The 18053-nt window shown below is 40.8% G+C and overlaps 1 pseudogene; it reads left to right on the forward strand.

Moving 5' to 3' along the window:
* The first annotated feature begins 8747 nt into the window (after positions 1-8747).
* Positions 8748-14139, forward strand: LOC109200796 (zinc finger protein 99-like; annotated as a pseudogene).
* The last annotated feature ends 3914 nt before the right edge of the window (positions 14140-18053 follow it).

Raw genomic sequence — 18053 nt, forward strand, 5'->3', positions numbered from 1 at the left:
AAAGTCTCACTGAACTGGTGGCCCAAATAGGTGGATCCAGGGACCAGAGTTCTCCTCCTACCTCCAGACCAGTGGCCCTCCTGCCCATCGTTGAGTACATCAGACCCAGAGGATGGCACTGAGCTAAAACGCTCTGCCATATGTCATATGGCTAACACGACCCCGGGCAATCAAACCCCAGAGGCCCAGCGGTTCAGCACATGGGTAGAATTAGTAGAAGCCACAGCAAAGGAGAGTCAAAATGCGGCGATTCAGGGTGACCCAGCTTGGAGTAACTCACCTACTGCAGGGGCCTACACCGAGGCAGAGCAACGAGTTTTGAGACAGATTCAGATGGACTGTTTCCCAGAGGACTACGACCTGCTACAGCCAGGCAAACCTATACCGGTTAACAGTCGGCTTTTATGCCTAGCACCGCAGTACGATGCCAATCTTAAACTGATCTGGGTTGGTGGCAGGCTGCAGCGAGCAGAGAACCTAGATCTGTCTGTGGTACACCCTGTGGTCCTGGATCCCACCCATGTGTATACCAAACTACTCATTCAAAATGTGGATGCACGTCTCGGTCATCCTGGCCCAGAGAGAGTATTCGCTGAGCTTCGGCGGACTGTATGGATCCTGCGAGGTAGAGAGGCCCATAAGCAGCACCAACATAGTTGCATGGATTGCCGTAGGTGGAGGGCAAACCCAGCTTCCCAGCAAATGGCTGACCTGCCGCCTGCCCGCCTCAGGCTGTTCAAACCTGCCTTCTATTCGGCTGGCATGGACTGCTTTGGTCCTTTCTGGATTAAGATAGGCAGACGCAGGGAGAAGCGATGGAGCATTTTGTTTAAGTGCCTCACTACTCGGGCCGTTCATATAGACCTGACATCCGTCGACACTGACTCTTTTTTGATGGCCTTCCGAAGGTTCATCGCGAGAAGAGGGAAACCGGCAGAAGTTTACTCGGATCAGGGGACAAACTTCAAAGGAGGGGAAAAGGAGCTCCAGCAGGTGTCCAGACCTCCAGCAGAAACTGGCTAAGCAGCAGGTTTGTTTCCGCTTCAACCCACCTGCAGCACCCCACTTTGGAGGCACTTGGGAAAGAGAAATTCGCTCTATCAAAAACGCCTTATACACCTCTGTTGGCTCTCAAACAGTGAGTGAGGAGGTACTCAGAACCGTTCTTACAGAAATCGAGGGTATCCTGAATGCCAAACCCCTAGGTTATGTTTCTGCGGATGTGGCTGACACCGATCCAGTGACCCCTAACTACTTTCTCATGGGGCAGCCGGACAGCTACCTACCTCAGGTAGTGTATCCCGAAGAGGCAGCGCTAGGGAGGTGAAGATGGAGACATTCACAAATCCTGGTGGACAGGTTCTGGTCATCTTTCGTCAGACACTATTTGCCTAATCTCCAAACTCGCATGAAGTGGCAGAGACCCATGGAGGACATAACAGAGGGAGCGGTTGTTCTGCTGGTGGATCCACAGCTACCCAGGGCATCATGGCAGATTGGGAGGGTGACGAAGATTCTTACTGGTTCTGATGGCCACACCCGAACAGCAGAGGTGAAGATACGTGACAAAACATACACCCGGCCTATAGTACGTCTGATTGTACTTCCGGCGATCAAGAATGAGGATGACGAGGTGGGGGATCCTTCTTCTGCATAGACAGCCTACCCATGGAGCCAATTTGCACTGCAAATTGGGGGGCTGCTATGTTGGAAAGGCTTTCAGCTGTGGGAGGGGAGCCCCCTTGTGGTGAGAGAGCACAGTTGCACTACTGAGCACATGTTCCAGTGATCAGAGTTGGAGCTAACACATAGCAAGAGCCACCTGGCAAACTGACTCAGCAGGGGAAGTCTAAACACGGTGTGAGTCGCGTGCGTCGCTAAAGAACTGTGAGTAGACGTGGAGCCCTGCCTGGAAAGGCCAGTTTTAGTCTTTTATGCCAGTTAGACATTTAGTGGATGTAGAATTGCAATGTGTTTTGACCTGTTCGTTATGTGGCTAGTTCATGCTACTAATGCTACTTGTTATGCTACATGCTCGCTAGCTGTAAGCTAAACCCATTTGGTGTTTTGTGATATATTGTTGTTGGGTGTATTGGCAATCAATGTCATGTACTGTAAGGGTTTGGGAGTAGTGTATGAAACTTGTGCATGTAAATGTTCATATAGGAATTCCCATATGTAGTTCTGGTTAAATTCGAAGAAAGCTAATGAGTCATAATTCATGACTTAGATGTTTATTACATTCAGTATTCTGTATATGTTCTGTTCACAGACCACACCCACACCCCTCACCACTTTTAAGCCTGCGCTTGCATTACTGTGTTGCTGTACTGTGCTGTTAAGCTGAGGAATCACAGTAAAGACGGTATAACCTTTAACTGTGTGTCCTTTGTGTTCTGACCGACACCCTAAGGTGAACACCACTGCTATTCAGCCAACGCCTATACAGTCCTGGGTTCAACCCAAATTAACAATGCAGTTCTGATGCAGAAAATACTTTTTTTAAACTGCGTAAACAAAGGTTTTATAAAAGTAACCTTGCCAAAAATTGATTGCAGCCCTGTTACAGGAATCCTCTTAGTGGCTCAAGACCACCTGATATCATTCATGACGGACACGTTTCACACATATTATAATTCAACATTAAACAATCTAAACGTCATCATTAGTAAAAGTTTAAAAAGTATTCCTGCCTGACAGCCTGCTGCACTCCTCCGAGCTTTAGGTGGAGACGCTCCATACTGACCGCTCGACACAGCCAGGTCATGTGATATGCTGATTGATGTTTAATTGCATCAGTTTTCAGTTATAACTTTGCAATATTGCTCAGAAATTTCATACATTTATTTTATGTTTTTATTTCACATATTTCCAAATATCAGAGAAGGTATAGATTTTTTTGGGTGACAGTTTATTGCAAAATTTCTCATAGGCAACTTCAGCAGAAATGCAGACTCACAGAAAGTTCACTTAAACTGTTCAACAACACAGAGCGAGTGTGAACACATCTCTCACCCTGGAACTGAGCCAGAAGAGCTTTCTCATGAAAAATTAACAGTTTTCCAGGTAGATCTTAAATTTTGCTATTGCCTTTACGCAATAACTTATCTCCAGTTATCAGATTAAAAGCGTGTTTCAGGAAGGCGTTCCCAATCGTGTCTTTTTCATTTAGTAACCATTTGTTCCTTGAAGAAATTATTTTAAAACTTAAATATTCCACTCCACCATCTTTTTTGTTTTGTTTTTAGCTTTACAAAAAACTGACAAAATCATGCAGTGTATCTTATTTTAAAGAGAACGAAATGTGTCCTTCTTCATTTCTGTCAAATACAGCTGTATGAAACGTTTCCAGCGGTTGGCATCATGGTTGCTAGGCAACCTGGGCAGCGCGACGGAGGCCAGACGTCCCATTTCATAAGCCTACAAGCCTCGCACTTCCGGTCTTAGCGGTCTTTGAGTACGCGGCCCTTGTGGACCGTTAAGGCTGCGTACTTTGAGGCTGCAGAACCTGAATTGGGATACAGCCTAAGGCACCGCTCCTCTCAATCTCTGAGTCCTTAGCAAATCTCCTTCTCACGATGACGTTTTCATCGAGGCCAAGGAAAAGAGTTTAGGAAAAGGAGATAGGCGCGAATTTCGAAATTACACCCCACGTGGTTACGGTGTGCAGCTGAGTCACGTGACCGCACAGTAACAAATCGCCACAGAGCCAGGAAAAGGGGGCGGAGAAAGTGTGTGTGCAGGAGAGGAGTTGAGCAGAGAGAGCTGCTTTTTCATGAAACGGGAGTAAAGTAGTGAACTTACAGGAACATATACCACTACCAACGTTTGGGTCGATATCTGCATCGATCTGCACACCCTTGTCTCCTGGATCCTAGCCGAGATCAGCGTGAACCACGTGGGTCTCTGCTCCCTGATCTGTTTCTTAAGACTTTCAACTTCATCACGGAGTTTCTCTCGGTTTGTGGGCTCATCTAAAGGTAAGCACCGAGCTAACTTTAATGTGGGTTCAGTTTATGTTGAGTTTATCTCTGTTGAGAATAATAGATTGCTTGGTATTAATTGGAGTTAGACAGACTGTAGAGTTTGTGATTGTCTGCAACATTATAATCTGGCGGTTGCTAGGGGGTAAGAATACATACAGAAAAATAATCCTGGAATATGAACAAAAGCATGGGGTGCAGGGCAGGAGCACAACCAACCCCCACCCCCAGGAAGGCACAGATACAAGCCTGGGGGAGGGCAATCAGCCTTTAGAAAAGGACCTTATAGGATTTTTTTTTATTAGCAAAATTAACATACAAACAAAATGCACCATTTATTACACATTCAGAAAATAGACATTCTTAACGTATTAGCAACTTTCATACATAGGAAAAAGAAAATATAAAGTTGGGGTCACATAATTTAACAAGTTATTAACTCACTAATTCAAAATCTTTAAGTCGTTTTTCCAGTAAGCTAGTGTTGGTTTGGTCTTACTTCATAGGATGATCTCCAGATGCATCTGTATTTTATTTTCTTCCAGCACAAATAAAGACGTCCTATTCTTCACTTGGAAGTAAAAGTCTCCAAAGGTCGCTACCATCAAAAATCCGTGAAATCGGTGAAGTGTGTTCACAGTTTATTGTGAACACGTTGACATAGTGAGAGACTGTTTGCAGAAAAACACCAACTAATCATTAGCTCAGCATGCTGAGAGAAGCTGAGCGCTCGCTTGCTTGTTCAATTATTTCCATCTTGCTTTGACTGCAGCTGTAACCTGACGTATTCCAGCAGGATTTGTAAAAAGAGTTTTGATAAACACAAAGCTGGACAGGTTTTGTTCGGAGTCTAAGAAGCTTAGAAAGAAAGTGACCGGACTTTTCGTGTGGCTAGGTGCACACACACACACACACACACGTATGTATGTATGTATGTATGTATATATATATATATGTATATATGTATGTATGTATATATATGTGTATATATATATATATATATATATATATATCTCTATATATATATATATATATATATATACACATATGTGTATATGTACATATATATATTACATATATATATATGTGTATTTGGGCTGCCTTGATTAGTCGACTAGTCACTATTACGTCGACTATCAAAATCGTCGACGACTGATTTAATTGTCGACGAGTCGTTTGAAGCTTTATAAGATCACAAGAGACGCAAGAATAAGTAGTAGGATTTAAGAGTGTAATACCGGACTGAAACAGAAGATGGCAGCACTGCATGTACAAGGATGCCAGCTGCCGTTAAACCCCGAAGAAGAAGAAGTAGCTCTGTCCTAGAATTCATAGCGCAGCCCAGCTCAGTTTCCAACAATGGCGGCAGCTAGTTAGTTTTAATATTACTCTTATTATTCTTTCTGGGTCACAAAATAAACGTTTAACATATTTTCAGGCGAGAATGTAGCTGTGTAAACCTTAAATATCTGCTCAGTTTATCAAGACACCACATATTTTCAAAAGCGCTCCGACGTTTTTGGAGACGTCTGTTACCGACCAGCTCGATAGCTAGCCGGGGGCAAGGCTCACTAGCGCCTGTGAGAACACCGGACTCCCGGCAAATTGTTTTCTAACCCACCGCTGTCTTTCGCTACTCAGGTTAAACATACATAAGTCACTTCAGGGCTCGCAAAATTTCAAAATCCCTGGTAGCCCTTCGGGCAGGGACTCTTCAGTTTTTGGTAGCCCAAAATAAATTTAAGTAGCCCGAATAAAAAAGGGAGCAATTTTTTTTATGTTTTGTTTCCTGTTTCCGTTACAATATTATACTTTAATGTATAATATTGTAACGGAAACAAAACATTAATCAAAAAATTGTTGAAACACAAATTACAATATTGTATAAAAATTACAATCATCAACTCAAATACTTGGTTGTAATTGAACAGAAATTTCTATGAATTTGTAAGAACTGTACAACAGGAATCAGTCTGTGTCAGATCCTGAATTTGAAATTTCCACTGAAATCACAGCTTAGAGGCAAGTGGAACCAAGATCGAGGCCATTTGCTTTTTGAAGCTTGCAAAGACTGCTAAATTTTGCCAGTGGTAGTTCACTCTTTGCAACACAGTACGCTGTTCTAAACAGATTTTTCAGGTTGATTTTTAGTATGTTATTTGCAGACTGAGCAATAATGCATTTCTTGCATTTCTCATGGGTTCTAATGGGGGCCTTTCTTAAAATTACTGGTCCCAGTAACAAAGGTACTTGTCGACTCAGAAATCGAGGAAACCAACAACACACCCGGCAGAACATTATGTTATTTACACGGGTGCACATAAGTGGTCCGCATGTGCGCATTCGCTGTCAAAATAAAAGATGCGCACCAGATAAGAAGTTGCATTGCGCGTTTGCGTCCATATAAAAGGCACTGTTTTTGTCCACTAGAGTGGGATTTTCATGGCATATTCTGCACCAAATCTCTGTGCGATCATCATTTGTTTAAAGCCAGCTCACCTCCTGCAACTACTTTTCCTAGAATACGTGCTTCTTTTGTGGACTCCATCTGACATTTCTTTGGAGGTGGAGGAACACCAAAGTAATTGCTTAAAGGAGCTTCTTCGACATCTTTAAGAGTTCTAAACAAATGTCTGTCCTCCTCCAGAAAATCTTATGGACGCAAACACGCGTTGCAACTTCTTATCTTGTGCGCGTATTTTATTTTGACAGCGAATGCGCACCTGCGGACCACTTATGTGCACCCCTGGTTATTTAGCTTGTCATATTCCAGCCACAGAAATTATTTTGTCCATGAAACCCTAAAGCTGCACTTTCTTTTTGCCTTATAGTCTGATTTGTCATAACTTTTGCGTTTTGTGGTAAGCTTTTCTTTGGCTGTCACTTCTTCACCCTGACCGGTCTTATTTGGCTCAGAAGAACTAAAGTATATATCCTGCTGCCTTTACACACGCACTCACATAACAGTGCAAATGTTTGCAATATAAAAAATAAAATGTAAACATGTTTAGTGAACTTTGCCATGTCGCTATGTGGTGCAGCTACGACACCAAAGTTTACACACTATGTCTACTTGATCCACGTCTGACTCCGTGAACCTATAATGTTTCCACACCACTGAAGGGTTTTTTTACCTATTGAGCAGCCCTAGTCACATATTGACAGTGGTTCACCGATGCCAATGACATATTTACCCAGCTACATTTCCGAAAGAATGCAAAAGCATTGACATATATTTTTCCTTTTCCTATGATAGCCCGACGGGCAGGGCAGGGATAGATTCTGGTAGCTCGACTGGAAAATCGCTAGCCCGGGACGTCGGGCTAGCGATTTTGCGAGCCCTGCACTTAGATAACTTACAAATGTTATTGTTTCGCTTTTTTAGTATTTTATTTGTTCCTGAGTAAATCGGTTTGGCTGAGATTAAAGTTATAGTTTTTTACACAGCTGAATAAACATCAAGCAGACAACTGATTATCAGAATTGTAAGATGCTCGAGAATATACTCTGGTATCCTGTTATATTTTAGATAGCAAGGAGTTTATTAAACTTCACCGAAACAATCTGCAAATTTCATTAAAATTTAATAAACTATCATCTTGTCTTTATTTTTAGTTAGCACATACCCTCAATACTTAAAGCTGTAAGCTAATGATAGTTATATAAGAGCAGATGCATGCTGGTACAATAAGCTGTACGTTTTAGATCCAATCTGATCTGATTAGTCGACTAATCGCAAAAATAATCGGTGACTAGTCGACTATCAAAATAATCGTTTGTGGCAGCCCTAATATATATATATGTATATATATTTATATATATGTGTGTATATATATATATGTATATACATATATATATATATATATATATATATATATATATATATATATACATACTGTACATACATACATATACATATACATGTACACATATATATATATATATATATGTGTGTGTGTATATATGTGTGTGTACATGTATATATATGTATGTATATATGTATATATTTATATATATATATGTATGTATATATTTATGTATGTATGTATGTATATATAGTTATATATATTTATATATATACACATTATGTCTATATGTATATGTGTGTGTGTGTGTGTGTGTGTGTGTGTGTGTGTATTTTTTTTTTTGTGTGTGTGTGTGTGTGTGTGTCTGTCCCAGCTGAGTAACAGGAGGAGAAGAGTCTGGTGGTTCACTACAGAGGAAACAATGAAGGTGAGAAAAATATCGCAGTTACACTGTTATTGAAACTGTGTGTTCAGCTGGTTGGTTTTTAAAAACATTTTAACAGCAGCTTTATCTTTTGCATCCTGGGCTCAACCATACATACAGAATCTACATTCAAAATCGGAAACAACAGAAGTTGAAAGAAAATACAAAGATTATATATTATCTACACACATTGAAAGAACAATATCATCAGTTGAAATTGCAATTTCTTATGCGTAAAAGATTTTCTCCACTCATCAATATTTCTTCAATAATGTAATTTTCATTACACCTCCCATTGTAGCACATCATTGTTAAGTGACAATATCACCAGAAGGTGGTGGAAACACACCAACAATGTGTTTGTTGACATGTTTGATTCCACTAATGGAGGGAGTTTCAGTTTGTTCCATGACTGCATTTCACTCACTGCCTCTGTTTGTATCTCTGTCACTGCAGGACCAACACGGAGCAAGAAGTCAGCGCTCTCAGGAGGCCGACAAACCTCACAGAAGAAAGGGAGAGAAAACCTACAGCTGTGATGAGTGTGGAAAGGATTTTACCCGGGCTGGAGACTTAAAAAGACACCAACTCATCCACAGTGGAGTTAAACCGTACAGCTGTGACTTGTGTGGAAAGTCTTTTAACCAGGCTGGAAGCTTAAAAACACACCAACTCTTCCACAGTGGAGTTAAACCTTACAGCTGTGATGAGTGTGGAAAGTCTTTTACCGAGGCTGGAACCTTAAAAAAACACCAACTCATCCACAGTGGAGTTAAACCTTACAGCTGTGACTTGTGTGGAAAGTCTTTTACTCAGGCTGGACACTTAAAAAGACACCAACTCTTCCACAGTGGATTCAGAGCGTACAACTGTGAGTTGTGTGGAAAGTCTTTTACCCAGGCTGGAGACTTAAAAAGACACCAACTCATCCACAGTGGAGTTAAAGCGTATAGCTGTGACTTGTGTGGAAAGTCTTTTACCCAGGCTGGAAGTTTAAAAAACCACCAACTCATCCACAGCGGATTTAAACCTTACAGCTGTGAGTTTTGTGGAAAGTCTTTTACCGAGGCTGGAAGTTTAAAAAGACACCAACTCATCCACAGTGGAGTTAAACCTTACTGCTGTGAGTTGTGTGGAAAGTCTTTTACCGAGGCTGGAAGTTTAAAAAAACACCAACTCATCCACAGTGGAGTTAAACCTTACTGATGTGAGTTGTGTGGAAAGTCTTTTACCCAGGCTGGAACCTTAAAAAAACACCAACTCATCCACAGTGGAGTTAAACCTTACTGCTGTGACTTGTGTGGAAAGTCTTTTACCCAGGCTGGACACTTAAAAAAACACCAACTCATCCACAGCGGATTTAAACCTTACAGCTGTGAGTTTTGTGGAAAGTCTTTTACCGAGCCTGGAAATTTAAAAAAACACCAACTCATCCACAGTGGAGTTAAACCTTACAGCTGTGAGTTGTGTGGAAAGTCTTTTACCGAGGCTGGAACCTTAAAAAAACACCAACTCATCCACAGTGGAGTTAAAAATTACAGCTGTGAGTTTTGTGGAAAGTCTTTTACCGAGCCTGGAAGTTTAAAAAAACACCAACTCATCCACAGTGGAGTTAAACCTTACAGCTGTGAGTTTTGTGGAAAGTCTTTTACCGAGCCTGGAAGTTTAAAAAAACACCAACTCATCCACAGTGGAGTTAAACCTTACAGCTGTGACTTGTGTGGAAAGTCTTTTACCCAGGCTGGAAGCTTAAAAAGACACCAACTCTTCCACAGTGGATTCAGAGCGTACAACTGTGAGTTGTGTGGAAAGTCTTTTACCCAGGCTGGAGACTTAAAAAGACACCAACTCATCCACAGTGGAGTTAAAGCGTATAGCTGTGACTTGTGTGGAAAGTCTTTTACCCAGGCTGGACACTTAAAAAACCACCAACTCATCCACAGCGGATTTAAACCTTACAGCTGTGAGTTTTGTGGAAAGTCTTTTACCGAGGCTGGACACTTAAAAAGACACCAACTCATCCACAGTGGAGTTAAAGCGTACAGCTGTGACTTGTGTGGAAAGTCTTTTACCCATCGTAAAGGCTTAAAATTACACCATATCATGCACAGTGGAGTTGAATCACAGAGCTGTGAGTGTGGTAAGACTTTGGCTCACAATAGCAGCTTACAGAGGCATCTAGTTACCCACTCTGGAATTGAGGCGTACAGCTGCGACTTTTGTGGAAAAGGGTTCAGTGACAAACAGTACCGAAATATTCACCTGGGGATTCACACTGGAATCGATGTTGCCAGCTGTGATCAGTGTGGGAAACCATGTGAGACTCGGCCCTCATCTCTCCTCCACTCGCACACTGAGCACCGGCTCCCCACAGGGCTGTGTGCTGAACCCCCTCCTGTATTCTCTCTACACCCACGACTGCAGTCCAACCCACAACAACACTCTCATCATCAAGTTTGCTGATGACACCACGGTAGTCGGACTCATCTCGAAGGGAGACGAGGCAGAGTACAGGGAGGAAGTCCTGAAGTTGGCAGCATGGTGTTCAGAAAACAACCTGGCATTGAACACCAAGAAAACCAAAGAGCTCATTGTTGACTTCAGGAGACACAGCACTGATTTGGCCCCCCTCTACATCAACGGGGAGTGTGTGGAGAGGGTCCACACCTTCTGGTTCCTTGGTGTCCTCATCTCTGCTGACATCTCCTGGACGGAAAACATCTCAGCGGTCATCAAGAAGGCCCAACAGCGGCTGCACTTCCTGAGAGTCCTCAGGAAGTACAAGCTGAACTCCAACCTGCTGCTGACCTTCTACCGCTCGTCCATTGAGAGCCTGCTAACCTACTGCATCACGGTATGGTACGGCAGCTGCACCAAGGCAGATAGAGTGAGGCTTCAGAGTGTGGTCAAGACAGCACAAAAGATCATCGGCTGCCCTCTCCCCTCCCTGATGGACATTTATTCCTCCGGCTGCCTCAGCAGAGCAGCAAACATTATCAAGGACAGCTCCCACCCTGGTTTCAACATGTTCAGCCTGCTTCCCTCAGGGAAGCGCTACAGGTGCATCAACACTAAAACCCACAGACTCAAAAATAGTTTCTTCCCCAAAGCGATAACCACCCTGAACTCACACATGCACCGATAACACAGCCCCCCACTTCCCACTTCCTCTATGGACCACCACTATTTATACCAATTCTATGTGCAATAACTGTATATACATAAACACTATTTATACCAATTCTATGTGCAATAACTGTATATACATAAACACTATTTATACCAATTCCATGTGCAATAACTCAACTGTACATAACACTATTTATCACATATTGTTTACGGCTTGTAAATTGTACATTTTATATATACATATTCTTCCCTATGTTAATACTGTCCATATGTATATAGCGCTGCAGAACTGTACCCCCCCCCCCCCCAACATGTTTACACTAAGTAGGAGATGCTCTGTATCTCATTGTACAACTGTATAATGACAATAAAGGCATTCGATTCTATTCTATAACAGATGCACAGTTACAACAACACATGTTTAGCCACACTGAGGAGAGACCTTATAAATGTGACGTCTGTGAGAAGACTTTTAAAGCTCCACATCAGCTGAAAAAACACCAACAGATCCACACCACAAACTAACTGTACAAGTGCAGTTACTGTGAGGTATGTATTTATTTTTATCTTGTAATTTTAACCTGATTGTTTGGAACAAGTCTGATCAGTAAACTTATGGAGTTATAATGAATGAATTGTTTGGAAAAATTAAGACTCATTTTCGCCCAGTAAGCTGAGTGTTATAATGTAAACAGTAAAATGTAATTGGACATTGGCAGAGATGCTCTTTATTTCAGGCGACGTTCAGGATAAATCAACCAATCAATCAATCTTTATTTATAAAGCACTTTTCAAACAAAAAATGTAGCACAAAGTGCTTTACATGGTTAAAAGCAGCCCATCCCATCCACCCTCCCACACACACACACACACACGGACACGCACACTTAAAGAGTAAAATTGGGCTGGGTACGCATTAGCCAAGTGAGGAAACACTATCACAGGGAGCCGTCTGCACCGGGAGCCGGTCACAGACCGCAGCCTCCAGGCTGGGCACACAGCAGTTTCTCTGATTAAAACTTCAGTTTTGTCCTGGTTAAGCTGTAAATAGTTTTCTGCCATCCAAAATTTTATATCTAGAATACAGTTAAAAAGGGTATCCATTGGTCTGGTGTCATCAGGAGACACGGAGATGTACAGCTGAGTGTCATCAGCGTAACTGTGGAAGTTCACTCCATGCCTTCTGATAACACCGCCAAGAGGGAGCATATACAAATTAAAAAGTACAGGGCCTAAAACCGACCCTTGAGCCACACCACATGTCATTTTATGGATCTTAGAGGAGCATGCATCCATACACACCATAAAAGTTCTGTCTGAGAGATAGGAAGTGAACCAGTTGTGTACAGCACCAGAGAGGCCCACCATGTGTTTCAATCTGTTTAAAAGTATAGCGTGGTCTACTGTATCAAAGGCTGTGCTTAGATCCAGTAGCACCAGGACTGAGAGCTTTTGGGAGTCCCAGTTACATCTAAGATCATTTAATCCTTTAGGAGAGCAGTCTCTGTGCTGTGGTTCACCCTAAATCCAGACTGAAATATCTCCAGGATCTGTCTATGATTCTAAAAGTCATTAATCTGGGTAAAAACAAGTTTTTCTAAAATTTTACTTAAAAATGGTAAGTTGGATACAGGCCTGTAGTTATTAAAATCATTACAATCCAAATTGCTCTTCTTCAGAAGGGGCCTCACCACCGCCGTTTTAAAGGCAGCAGGGAAGACACCCAGCTGAACAGAGCAATTCATCATGTATAAAAGCTCAGCTTCAAAAAAATCCATAAAGTGTTTTAAAAAAGTAAAGAGGGGATTGGATCTAAAAGACATGTGGTGGGTCTCACTGTGGAGAAAACTTTCTTAAGGTTCTCAGCATTAACCAGGACAAAGCTGTCCAGTGTCTACTCAGGTACAATCGAGCCCTCAGATGTGTTTAAAATCATATCAACTGGTGCACCAGCTTTGAAAAAACACCTTCTGTGACTTTATGTCCTGAAAAAAGAAACTCAAGCTAAACTGGTTTTGGGCTGTACTTCCATATAATACCAGTTTGTACCAGAAGATGAAGCAGTGAGTCAGTGTAACCTTTATTCAGTCAGGCAAAGAACACAATCTTATTCACAGTGGCAGCAAAGAAATGTTGAAAGGTAAAAACAGCAGCACACATCAGGACCATTTTAAAGATCACAGGCGACTACTTTTACTTAATTCAAATTCTGTTAAACCTCTATTTTTTTGCTCCTCCTTTCACTTTAGTGTATTAAGTCCTTGAAGTCCACATGTTGTTTTTTAATGAATTTTGATCTACATGTTTGCAGCTGTTTTCTTGTTAATTTGAAGTTTGTATTATGAAATCCTGATACTGTTAAAGTGTTAGTTATATTTGATGAAGTCTGCGTAGAGTTTATCTTATTAAACAGTTTGGTGTGAAAAATAAAGAAATGGTCTCAGAACAAGTAGTTTGAGCCATGATTTCAGATTCAAACTAATTTAACTGTTTTCAGTGGTACATGTGGAGGTTTATCACAGGAGGCGACTTGGCTGTTCTCCACTCACACAGAACAAGGATCCTGCAGCTCATTAAAAACTCTAAAATGATTTTGAAGGAAAATTTGTTTGATTTTTCTTAAAAAAGTGCTGTTGGCATGAAGTTTTCAGACAGTGTTTTTAAGAGTCATTGTGGTTAACATCTCACACATTCCAATAAAGCAGATGTTCCTGCATTGCAACAGCGGTTTGCAGTTGCGTTCTACTCCCTGCTCGTCTACAGGACTCTCATGGAGCACCACTTTGAAACTTCGTAACTCTCTCTCTGCAAAATACAATATATAAAGACCAATGCTGGGCAATTAATTATATAGTTACATCTTCCAAAAAGTTACTGAGTATTGCAAACAACAAAGATTTTTGCAGCTGTTTACCTAAAAATGCTGCTAAGGGATTTTTTTTAAACAAACATTTCAAAATATTTACAGAACAATCAGGTGTTCTGCATTAAATCTGATGCCACACAAATTATTTGTGCCTCTCCAGAAAATAATTTCTGTCCACTATGAGATAAAGGAGAACATCAAAAGCCTGATACCTGCAGGCCTGACAACAGGAGATGTATCACTCCTGTAACATTCAGCAGTCGCCTCATTGTTCTGACACACACAACAAAACTATTGACTACACTACACATTAACTGTACAAGATTTGCGCTAAACGTCACAAATCTCTCACATCTCAAAACACTGCAGTCATTCCAAAAATTTCCTCTTCTTAACAACTTCTGTTTCTTAACAACTAAATGCCATGTTCTGATTGGTCGACATGGTACATTTTTTTGACCAATGGGAAAGGGTGGGGTGTTTTCGTTTTGTCTTTGCTCACAGGCATAGAGTGCTTTATAGCGTTTCCTTATGAAACGCAGTTTTTACCGTTCCTTCCCACAGTAAATATAAACAACAATAGTATTCAGGAAGAAAACCAAACATTACATTTGTTTTTTATCACAACTCTGGTTTTACATGGCCTATCAACACAATTTAAAAAGTGAAACAAGTCTCTATATCAGGGCTGCCCAATCCCAGTCCTCGAGAGCTACTATCCTGCAGCTTTTAGATGCATCCCTACTCCAACACAGCTGAATCAAATGGTTTGATTACCTCTTCAGCATGCCATCATGTTTGGCAAAGGCCTAATAGCAAGCCATTCACTTGATTCGGGTGTGTGGGAACAAGGATGCATCTAAAAGCTGCAGGACGGTAGCTCTCGAGGACCGGGATTGGGGACCCCTGCTCTATATTAATGGCATATCAGTCAAACAATACTGTTTGGTCTCGGTCTAAACAGAGCGCGTTGTGTGACGTCTTTTTTGAGCATACAGGCTGCTTTGAGGGTTCCCACTAGAGCGTGTTTGCTGTCACATTTTATTTGTAGTGTGAACAAGCAGACAAAAAAAATTGTATTTGATCAAAAAATCGGTATTCAGCATTAAGACCTGCAGTGTGAACGTAGCCTAAGAGGACCCTGTTCGTCAATTCTCGATGCGAGGGGGGGTACCCGGCGTGTCAATGAGTGAAGCAGAGAGAGCCTGACCAAGCGTCGCACATTTGACGAGTTAGGATTGAAAACGTATTGAACATCTATATTCAAGATGTTTTAAAGAAAAGAACATAGAAGCTGAACAAACCTACAAAAAGTATAAGAATAAACTGATAATAATTATAAGAAGCAGAAAAAGAAATTACTACAGTGAACTTTTAGATGAAAATAAAAACAATGTGAAAAACATGTGGACAGCAATAGGTCTGTCTAGTGCAGACCTATTGCTGGCACAGCCAAGACAATTCAATTGCCACTAGCACAGCATTGGGCACCAGGCAGAATTCTTTGTGTGATCTCGTGCACGAGGGAGAGAACTGTGACAAGCATACCATATTTCTAAAATTTTCAGCGCAGAGTACAATAACCTCAGTTTCATCTGAATTAAGAAGCAGAAAGTTAACGGCCATCCAGGTGTTTATGTCTTTAAGATATTCCTGCAGTTTAACTAATTGGTGTGTGTTATCTGGCCTCATAGATAGATAGAGCTGCGTGTCATCTGCATAGCAGTGAAAATGTATGCTATGTCTTCTAATGATGCTGACCAGGGGAAGCATGTATAATGTAAGCTGAATTGGTCCTAGCACTGAGCCCTGTGGAACACCATAATTGAACTTAGTGTGTGAAGAGGACTTACATGCACAAATTGGAGTCTATTAGATAGATATGATACAAACCACTGCCGTGCAGTGCCTGTAATACCTACAATGTGCTCTAATCGCTCTAATTGGATATTATGGCCAACAGTATCAAACACAGCACTAAGGTCTAGCAGGACAAGCACAGAGATGAGTCCACTGTCAGAGGCCATGAGAAGATCATTTGTAACCTTCACTAAAGCTGTTTCTGTGCTGTGATGAGCTCTGAAACCTGACTAAAACTCTTCAAATAAGCCAAATGATCTGTTAGCTGTTTGACAACTACTCTTTCAAGGATTTTTGATATGAAAGGAAGGTTGAAGATTGGCCTATAATTAGCTAAGACAGTTGGGTCTAGAGATGCTTTTTGAGCAAAGGTTTAACTACGGCCACCTTGAAGGCCTGTGGTACATAGCCGATTATTAGAGATAGGTTGATCATATTTAAGACTGAAGCATTAATTGATGGCACGACTTCTTTGAGCAGTTTTGAAGGAATGGGGTCTAAAAGACACTCCTGTTATTAAGTCCAGTTCAGTCTGTTAATGTTATTAACCATTTCAAATGAACGTTAATAGGTGTGTTGCTAAGCCTAATAACTTAAATAACAAGCTCAAAATTTACCGGCCCCATTTTCCCCTTTATTGTTTTTTCTCTGTACTGTAAATCTTCTGTCTAGGAAGAAATCTGAGGCTGCTGTTCTGAGAATGAGCTACCAAAGCTTTTTCTGGATAAATCAATAAAGATCCATTTATGGAAAGCTGTGATGAAGGCAGTGGTCAGTATAACATATTTGACCACTTTTAATAGAATTTTCTAACTTTAATAGACTAAAGTTAAGCCTATATACCTAATTTCTAGTAAGTGGCCCAGCCCCTCCTATATTTTTATGTATGTAGCCATCAGTGAAAAAAGTTTGGACACACCTAATCGAATGGAATCAGATTTCTTTTAAAAGCAAATACATCAATAGAGATGGCACTTCTTTATGTCTGATGCCGATATCATAAATTTGGATATCGGCCGATACCAATAGTGTCTTTTAATCAATAAAAAATTTTTTATATCTTGCTGAATTTTGTATAAGTTAAAACTCAAGTTAAAAACAAAACAAAACACTAAAGCTATTCTGTTATACCTGTGTGCAAAAAATACACTGCAACCAAAATATTTCATAGTTCAGCAATACTGATCAATCTAATAAACTTAAACCTACTCCATCCTCCCTATTCTGGTATTGTAAAGAGTAAGCAACCAAACCAACAGGGTTGAAAACTCCCAGCAAAAAACCCAAAACAAAACCAGGGAACCACCCTCCACTTTATGATGCTTAATCGATGTATTCAACTTTAATTTGATGCAGTGTGGAAAAAATCCACAGAAATCAATTATTTCTCAAAAATAATTAAATTGATTAAACATCTTTGTTCAACAGAATAGCAGACTGCACAGATTGTACATTCCCAAAGGAAAAAGTACTATAGCTTACTAGGGTATATTAGACTTAATAGTTACTATATACAGTAATAGACTTCTATACATTTTACATCAGATAGAAATTTTGGGTGTAAGATTCGTATAATTATTTATTAAAAGCTAGACATTTTAAATGCGAATAAGAAAGAAAAGTATGTCTTTGTGCCCCCCTTTTCCCTGTTCATGCCCTATCATCCCCCCTGCACAGTTACCAGCCGTCAGCTATGTAGAAAAAGATCCTAGTGTAGAAAGTAATAAAAAATAAATTCTAACAACCGCTTATGACGCTTAAACGTGTTGCCGGGCGATAAACAAACAAGAAAGTCGGGAGTCGCGACAGAAAAGCCGATCAGCTGATCGTTGATCATTTTCATGTTTGAAGTAATAACAGGAGAGGGAGGGGAGTAAATGAGAGAAGTAGATGCAACTGTGCAGCAAAGACAGAATAACTTCAACTTTGTGTCTATTTTTTAATTCTAGCTGGAGTACAAAGGCCAGTTCAGCTGTGGCTCAATA

This window comes from Oreochromis niloticus, linkage group LG3 (genome assembly GCF_001858045.2).
Source record: "Oreochromis niloticus isolate F11D_XX linkage group LG3, O_niloticus_UMD_NMBU, whole genome shotgun sequence".
NCBI classification, from domain to species: Eukaryota; Metazoa; Chordata; class Actinopteri; order Cichliformes; family Cichlidae; genus Oreochromis; species Oreochromis niloticus.